Raw genomic sequence first — 10,244 nt, forward strand, 5'->3', positions numbered from 1 at the left:
AATTTCACTTTAGAGCTCAAACAAAATCTTAGAAATAGAATGTACTAAAAGCACAATTACATGTAAATAGGAGGAATAAGTACTAGTATGAAATGGCACAGTAGAGTGATCACAGTTAACAATTTTTACTATAGATTTTTAAATAGATAGAAGAGAGAAGATTTGATAATAAATGTTCAAGGTATTGGATATGCTAAGTCCCCATTATCACATATTGCATGTATGTGTGAAATTATCACACTGCACTGCACCCTTAAATATATACTCTCTCTCTCTCTCTCCATGTATACATACACACACCAATTTTTAGAAAGTTTATATACAGTACATGCAATAATTGAGTCAAAATTAAGTCTTTCCAGCATTTTCTCCAACCTTTTCTTGTTGGGAAATATAATATTTTTTAATGTTGCTTTTCCTCTACTTCCACATACTTGCCTTAAGTCCTCTTTATGTGACTTTTTATTTTGAGTACTTAAATGTCTTTCCTCCTCTCTTTTTGGTTTATAAACTAAGTCTACATAGATAGAAATGTCCTCGCCAGAAAAGTGGAACATGTGGTGGGGGAAGAGAATGTGGATCAACTAGGAAGCACTACAGACAGAATGGAAACTGGTACAACCAACAACTGACTACTCTGGAACATTGCATGAAGGAACATAGCTGCACATGATAAATTATACATACATTCTTATTAATAAGAGACTGACAGAAAGAGTAGATATCATATAACTACATTTATATAAAGTGAAAAATAGGTAAAACTGATCTATGCAAACAGAAACCAAGATAGTGGTTACTTTTGGAACCTGGAGGAAGGTAACATCTGGGTGACTACTGGTATGCCCTGTCATAATTTGGATGGCAAGTACATGGAAGTGTTCCATTCTTCAAAACTCAGAGTGTGACTTATGCTTGTGCAATAAAATGAATAAAGTAACTGATCATCTAAAGAAAAATTTAAAGCATTAAGTGGCTACATTGGAAAATCAAAGCTAAAAATATCAAATTAAATTCAGCATACAAAGGTAGAAGATGACTTACAGATTGTACAGAACCAAGGAACAAATGAATGAATGAACAAGTGGAAGAGAAACATCTAATGTTACTTTTCAATTTAAAATATGAACAAACTAGCAGTTTCTTATTTGTGTACAATTTCTTATTGGCCATTGTGAAATTAAGAAAAAAAACTGTCTGAAAATCATTATATTCATGTTGGTGGGAACAAATTATTGAAATAAACCAATGCTACTTACAAAATATATGCATCTCTCTGTATGTGAATATTCATGTATTTTGTTGTAGAAAATTTACATGTGTGATTATGAAGGGTTATGCAAAGTATACTCTATATAACCCTAAACATTATAAAATATGAAAAATTCTGTATTCATGAGCTCTCCAGAAACAATGTGTATCATGAAAGAAATTAATGAATTTACATTTGATAAAACAGGTAGAATTAATGAAAATATTCAGATTAATACAAAATTAAGGAGAGTTACAAATACATAATGTGTGGTGTTAAGGACTTAAGGTGGGACATTAAAAATGCACAGGAATATGAAATAAGAAATCATACTGAAACTAGATCAATGAAATTGTAAATAAAATATAAATTAAAATCTATATGAAAAATATGAACCAATAATTGAAAGAAAACAAGAATGGCTCTGTCCATTTAGAATAAAATTAAACAGTTCTTTATTATAAGACACTCTGACCAGAAACTTTTAAAGGAAAACTTTACTAAGAATTCTGGGAAATGACTATTCTAATTCCACAAAATTGTATTCACAAAATAAGGGTGGAAATTCAATTCATTTAATAAAAATAGTATAATCTTATCATCAAAAACAAATAAGAGTTTGAAATCTAATCTCATACATGAATATTGAAGTGAATCCTAAACACATTATTAGAAAAATTAATCTAACAATGTATGAAGTCAACTAACCATAACTGTTGTTTACTAAGAATGCAATCTATTGTTTGTTAGTATGTTCCCATATATAAAGGGAGAGAATCCATGTAATTATCTCTCAGATATTTTAAATATATATATATATATATATATATATATAAGTTCTTGGCAAATGAAATTGTTATGTCTGGTATAGGTTATATATAAATGAAGAAACAATATAACTTTTAATGTTGAGAGGTGAAAAATATTCCACTTAATAAAAGCAAGCCAAAGACCTCTGTTATCATTTCTATTTAATTTAATATTGTACTGTAGGTCCTAGTCAGTATATAATGATAAAAGCTTCAAGAATTAAAATATATGTGTGTGTTATAAATAAAAATATCATTCAAAATTTACATGAATGTCTACATTAAAAAATCGCTATAATCCCAGTGACTTTTGAGGTTGAGTCAGGAGGATCACAAGTTTTATGCCAGTCTTAGAAATTTAATGAGGACTTAAGCAACTTAGGGAGAACCTATCTCGAATTTTTTTTTTTTTAAAGAGGGGGGACTGGGGATGCAGCTCACTCGCTAAGTACACTGAGCTAAATCCCCAGTTAAAAAAAATCCCACAGATAAAAGAAGCTTTAAGGGATCATTTTATCTTATTTCATTTATGTTTTCAGAACTATAACAGTAACAAAAGTCAAATTCATTTCTGTACACTAACAACCAGTAGAATGTAAAACTTTAAATAAAAGTAATTTTCATTGGAAAATAAACATACTAGGTACTTGGGGATACCTCGCACAAATCACACAAAAAATATATATTTGTTTGGAAGACATTACAGAAGACTTTGCAAAATGAAGAGATGCTTGTTGCTTAAAAAGCATTTCCTCTCAAACTAGTATATAGAGTCTCTGAAATTATAATTAATAACTCAGCAGTATTTCTGGTGGAACTCATTGAGCACATTCTGAAATATATGAGAAATATCAAATGCATGACTATAGTGTGGAATAAAATGAGGAGGAACTGGCTGTGAAGAGTTGGAGGAATATTAGGGTTGATGAAAGAAGAACATATGACCTTGAGGTGGCAGTAATACTTGTTGAGTTTCATTTAAGTCATTTCAGACAGATTTGCTTTGGAAGGCCAATTTCCTCCCAGTATGAGAGCATCCTCAGTCTACTGTGAGGGTACCAGCATTCAGAATAGGAGAAGAACAAGGGAACTATGAGGGAGTGGAGGATCAGAGAGGCTTACATGTCTAAATGATGTCACTCAGCAGGGAGATGAGAGTCACTGGGTCAGGCAGCTTCAGGGGACAGTAGACACTGGGGTCTTTACCACCATAGAGCTTATCTTTCCCATGGCTGGAACGTGTTAGGTATAATTTCATGGGTTATGTGAAGCATAATCTAATTTTAGTCTTTGATTTTAGTCTCTAATTAGGCAAAATTAGTCTATGAATGACTGAACATTTGTTTATGGGGTTATATTAAAATAATGGAATGTGTAAATATTATAGTGCTGATGAATTTTTAATTAATGTCAGCCAGCTGTGAGAAAAAAAAAAAACAGTCAATACAGAGAATCCATCTTCAGATGATTTATATTAACATTGGCCTTTGAAGATAACAGTATTTATTTCATCTATACAAATTTCTACTGTATCATATTAGCACCCACCACAGTGAAATTAAATTTCAGCTTCCCCAGGCCAGTACATTTGATATCATAAATATCCATGTTTTAACATGAATAGTAAACTCTCATAGTCTCAATGTATGAGGGTATGGCTTTTGAATACCAGTTTTCACAACTCAGTGGATAATGATTAAGTATTCCATCGCATATATATATTTCCTGTGACTCAATTACTCAAATGTTTATTTATATTCATAAGCAATATTCTTATGTTTCTACTGAGAGCAGCTTCTAAAAATGTTTGGATAACTTGGGTGAATTAGTAGGAAAAAAGACAATAAATCAATTATTCAATAATAGAACATGTAAATCAACTTTATGTTCTTTATATAACATTAAATTAAAAATGAATGGATGAAAACATTAACCCTATTAGGAATCTCCAAAAAATATAATTTTGAGGTAAAGGCATCATTCACAGATGATTAAAGTTGCAAAATTAGATGATACATTGTTTCAGGTCCTGTGTGTGTATGTGTGTGTGTGTGTATGTGTGTGTGTTCATGCATATGTGTAGGTATATGTGAAACTGCACCGGAAGGTCTAGCCCCTGGGACCCAGGCTCCAGCTGACCCAAGGCCCTGTTCATCCACGGAGCCCTTAGTGCTGACCTAGCTCTCACAAACTCAGGCTTCAGAACATTTAGAATTTCCATGTTAGGACATAGAATTAAACTTCTGAAATTTTGTTGTCACTGAAGGACTGATGCAAAAATTGGGTCCATTCAAATTTGTGATAGCAATTTAGAAATATTCAACACACTTTAAAAAAATCATTTTTTTTTTTCTGTGATAAACTGAGCTGCAAAACTTGGTTCTCATTCCCTTGGCTGTAGGCTTATTTGGTACTTCTTTATTTGTTCCTACTCAGACTTTAATTTCCTTAGAATTTGTTTCCACATAGAATATATGTTTTAGGGCTTAACATTGAATGCAAGTATACTCTTGGGTTGTCATATTCGCCCAAGAATAAAGAATGGCTAACCATCGCATAACTCTTTTTAAGAACCTGGGAGGAATGGAGGAATTATTATTGTTGTTGTTATTATTACATTATTATTATATTTGAATTTATTTATTTTTAGCTACACATTGCTCAACTTTTCTTCTGGGAAATGTGTGATGGCCTATAAAAATAAGAGAGATTTGTCATTACTCTTGCCCTGGTACTCCACACAGAAAGCTTATTTATGTATTTTCACTCCTGAAATCACAATGGATATACAACTTTAGGATAGAAAACACAGTACTTTTTAAGTATAAATGCAAAGGATGATTTTTTTTTCCTTTTATTGAAAAAGTCATAGAGAATATTTTCCCTCTTGAAGGAAAACTGTGAAGTCCTACAACCAAGACTCCTCATGTGGGCTAATTAATCTCTTGGTAAGTAAAATTGCTATCAAGTGATAGGAGATAAATGCTACTATGGAAAGAGAAAATTAGAAGTCCAAACACACATATGGTATAAATTGTAGTTTTATTTATAGCTATAACATATGTACATTTCCTCTTTAAGCATTTACAAACATTTTATATACTATCCAATATTAAAGTCAAATACTTTGAATGTTGTCATATTCCCTGAGCATACGTTCAAATTATGAAGCCTTTTTTCTTAGGGTTTTGGAACATGAAGGAAATAACAATATTATACAGTATCCAATATAGGGTTTCTTAAAGAGAAGAAAGGGGCATTTAGAAATAAACTAAGTAACCTGAACTTTATATAAAAAACACATAAAGAGAAAAGAAATTCAATTGAAAATAAAATAAGACAATGTACTAGAGGGAAAATTCATTTTGTTTTTCCTGCTGTCTGAATTGTGATAAACATAATGTGAGTATTAACATGGGTAAAATATTATGTTTCAGAATACCATAATATCAGAGAGTCCTGGATATCAATATGGAAGAAATTAGGTGAATACATATGATAATTATGGAGAGACTGCCAGCACCTTGCTAGGGGGTCCTTCTTCCTGCCCAGAAGAGTGTAAGCCACTGGAGAAAATCAGTCAGAAATAATCAGTGAATTGCAAATGACACAGAGTCAGAATTACAGTTTTAAAGTAGAGTGCCTGATAGATCCAGTCTACACAGGAGCTAGAATTGGACAATTGGAAAATGGCTCCTGTGGTTTATTTAAGGGGATACATCAAAGGAAGGGATAAGATTTCAGAAGTGGATTCTTGCTTCATGATGTCTTGCAGTCAGCAGGTTGATAGGCATCTTGGCAGATCACACCATGTCTGAGAGGCTGTGTGGCTATAGCATGTCACCCCATCTCTGGTGCTGTGTGGGACCTGGAAGAGTTGGATAGGTCTCAAAATGTGTCTGAGCAGTCTTGGCCAGAGAAAATCTCCACTGGAAGTTCCCAGACACCAGATTCTCCTAGTCACTGGCTTTGATGCTGATGTAGCCCACACATAACCCACGGATGTCTCTCAACAGATAATAGGGTAAACAATAAGTGAAGAAAAAAATGTAATTAGTTCAATTGAGATTTTGTACTTTAAATAAAACTTCTGTGGTTTGGTGGAAATGTGAATTTGACCTTGACTTTTTGAGTAAGAAAACTTGGTTGAAAGAAAGAAGTAACTGAAAAAGAAATATATCCCTATAATAATTCTAAGAAGTATTTGGACCTCTCAACCACTTTATTGGTATTCCAGACAATAAGAAAAATTAAAATGTGTCAAAGTATCATTGGCCTGATACTTATGAAATACTTAAAACTGCATCATGGACATAGTCAAAACCAAATAAATATTAAATATTTTTATTTTTCTATTCTAGATCTGTGCAAGATCTTAATCCATCTGATATGAATCACAGTTACTTTCATTTTGTATTTTAAATTTTCAATGTATTTTTGATTATTTCTCTTTCCATTGTATATTGGTTGTCTAATCAATGCATAATAATATGAGGAGAAGTAAAATAAAAGAAAAATAAATTATTATCTATAATCCAGTGAGTATCAGACAATCAATGCAGTCTGTGTAATCATAGGAGATTGATAGTAGAAATGTTCATGTCAAAAAGGAGGCAATGAGTATTAGGCAACTTCTTGCTCCAGATTAGATGGCAAAATATCTTGCCTAGTATATTCTTTGAGTACAAAATTCACAGAGAGATATATACTGATTAGAATTTCAAATTCTCCAGGACACAGACTATAAGGCATGTGGTTACCTGTGTGAAGAACATCCTTGAAAGAATTAAATCAAACTAACAATGTGTTGCTCAAAATTAAATGTCAATACCAAGATTAATAGAAGTATTTTAGGGAGGATTAAGAAGATAAAGATCTGTATAGTTTGAAAAACCCAGTAAAACTTCCTGGAGGTAGAGGAGCCAGTGATAATTTTGAGCATGAGTGTAAAGAATGGAACTGAATGTTTATGACTTCAAAATCATGGTATTTTGCATGGATTATAAGTGGGCAGAGGGTTATTTTAATAGAGATGAAATGTGTCTATGACATTTGAGGAGGCATGCCCTGAAAGTGGTCCTAAGATGTCTTATTAACAGGAAGAGAAAGGAGTGAGAGTGAGGGGATCCTGAAGCACAAATCCTAACAGGTGACTTCTTAAATCACCTGTTTGTGCAAGAAAGGCATGAGAAAAGCAGCCTGTTACCCGATGCATCCTTCAATCATTTTATAAAAATCAAGTAATCAACCATTAGCAGACCTTGGAGCTCTAGAAAAAGAACTGGATCTCAAGGCATTAAAATTAACATAGCAAAGTTTTGCTCCAAAGAATTTTAACATAAGAGAAACAGGAAAACCAGTGTCATTTTATTTTTTCATTGTGAAGATATTGAATCTAGTGAAGATCAGAAAGAGAGAGATTTTCAAATTATCCTGCTTATTAATTGACAAAATTTTTCTTAGTGTATATTTTTTCATTTCCATCCATATATGAATTATGTTATGCTTCAAAGATATAGGAGTACAATATTAAAGTTATAATTATACTGTGGAAAGGACCCAAGGTATACTAGTAACTGTGAAAGCATATTGCCATCTCATTTCTTATAACAACTGCATGGCCCAGCTCTTTACCATTCACTTCTTTGGGGACATCGAGGTCTTCATCCTCATGGTGATGGCCTATGACCACTATGTGGCCATCTGCAAGCCCTTGCACTACACCAGAGACACGAGTAGGCAGAGGTGTAATGCTCTGGTCACTGTTTGCTGTGCTGAGGGACTTCTGTATTTCTTGGTTCAGGGCCTCCTCATTGTCAATCCACCCTTCTGTGGCCCCATTGAAATATACCACTATTTCTTGATGTGTACTCTTTGCTGAAACTGGCCTGCACTGATACACACATCGCTGGAATCCTGGTGGTTGCCAATTCAGGAAAGATGAGGCTGGTGACCTCAGTGGTTTTGATGCTGTCTTACTTTTTGATATTATGGACCATCCAGGCTTACCATGCAGAGAGCCACAACAAGGCTCTTTCCACTTGCAGTTCCCACCTGATGGTTGTGATTTTGTTCTTCGTGCCTGTCCTCTTCATCTACATTAGATCAGCCACCACTTCTCCAGTAGAAAACTTGTTTGTTCTTTTCTACACCATCATCGCTCCCATGTTCAACCCTCTGATCTATACACAGAAAAACATGGAGAAGAAGAATGCCCTGAGGAAAGTTTGGTGCCAAAACCATTTTGGATTGGGAGGCATGTCACCTGAAACACACATCCACTCCTCCTTACACAGATTGCTAAAATGGAACTGACTCTGTCTTGAGTTTATTCAAGCCTGGGGTTTTCCCACAAAATTAAGCATAGACTCTCATCTCAGTTCATGATATTGCAATTTACTTTGAACTATTTTATTATATTTTTTAGATGAACCTTTTTTTAATACCTTTATTTTGTTTATTTATTTTTATGTTGTGCTGAGGATCGAATCCAGTGCCTCACATGTGAGAAGCAGGTATTCTACCACTGAGTCACAGACCCATTTGTTGTTCTTATTTAACATCTCCAACTTTACTCAACATTTCCTTCACAAGTCCTGGTAAAATGTTTTAGATATATTTTTTCCCCTTTGGATTTTTTTACAGATTGATACCTGAAGCTCAACTTCTATTTTTCTTTCCTTTGGTCTAGAAGTAATTTTCCAACTACACATAACTGCATTCATCCCAATTGCATCTGTCCTAAAGGTCTATTGATCTTGCTTTCTGTGTTTCATATCAAACATATTTACAAGTTTAGAATCATATTTTTTTATTTTGTTAGAGATATTGCATATTCATTTTAGAAATCTCAAAAGCAGAAATTATGTATGTAAGTTCTAACTATACGACTATATTTTTGTTTGTAATAATGGTTATAAGAAAGTGGGAAGAGTTTTTTTCTAGAATTATTTTAATGAGTTTATTTTAAAGAGAGGAACTTCATATTTCCCAGTGTCCAGTCCTTAAAAATGTATAGGCTTCAGCTCTTGGAAAATAAGTTGTGCTTGCCAAAACAAAGAGAGAAATTTAAAATTTATGGATAAAAGTTATGATCATCTGAGTAGAGAAATATTGACATGCATATGATTATGATCAGCATTTTTGTAAAAAAAATATTTTTTTATTAATGGTTTCTTCCTGATATATTCTCTTGAAGAAGTAAGTCACCCCATTCTTAAATCTGTTCTATATTTTATCAAATATTTTAGTATTATTTTCAAATTGAACTTAAATAGAAAGTAAAAAAAAAAATCTCTAAATTTAAGAAACTTTTATTTTGAATGTTTTAAACTTCTCTTTTATAATAAAGGCAGTTAGATTCACCACAAGAGGGAAGGGAATATAAGTCTTAATTATTGTACTTATTGTCAAACCAGTTACACAAGAACAGTCTCCATGCTTTTAAGTAGAAATATGGAGTTACTTCAGAGGCAGGTAGAACTTCTGAGACTCAAGTATACGCCTTGGAGAAGAAAAGTGAGTCAAGAAAACAACAAAGAAAACAACTGAAATAGTACAGGAGGTTATGCCTGTTTGACATTCCCCTCAATACTGGAGTGTGCATGAGATGTGAGGTATTATTCTTCCCTTTCCATGGTGAGTTTCAGCACTCACCTCTGATAGTATATGTATCCTCCATGGCTAAATGGGTGCATCTAACCTGTTACTTGCTAGCTGTATAACCTTGGCAAATTTCAACCATATAAATTTTCATCTGAATACTGATCCAGAACCCTGCACAAATAAGCTGTGACTTTCTTTTAACCATACATCTATATTGAAATTAACATCCAAAATAAAAGATTACATAGTTATGAAAGGCTGATATAATCTCTTGTACTATTAACAATAGTGATTAATATTAGTTTATTAGTTTGGGGGCATACAATTTGGTTCATGTCCTGAATTATTTTATTGCACCTTGGGGAAAATGACGATATGCTTCCTGGTTTGGGCACATATGAAACCCCATGAAACATAAAGGGCAATAAGTTCAACAACTGAGATAGAATGGATAAATTCCTTGAATGTTATAATTTCCTGACACTCAATAAAGTTAAACATACCTACTTTTTAATATCCTTTTATGTCTTAAAGAACATAAATTTTTTTGTTTCACATCTTCACAAAGGAAATCCACT

The 10,244-nt window shown here is 32.9% G+C and overlaps 1 pseudogene; it reads left to right on the top strand.

The window, feature by feature from the left end:
• Positions 1–5,475: 5,475 nt before the first annotated feature.
• On the top strand, positions 5,476–8,376 carry LOC139706968 (olfactory receptor 4P4-like; annotated as a pseudogene).
• Positions 8,377–10,244: the final 1,868 nt, after the last annotated feature.

This window comes from Marmota flaviventris, chromosome 9, assembly GCF_047511675.1.
Source record: "Marmota flaviventris isolate mMarFla1 chromosome 9, mMarFla1.hap1, whole genome shotgun sequence".
NCBI lineage: Eukaryota > Metazoa > Chordata > Mammalia > Rodentia > Sciuridae > Marmota > Marmota flaviventris.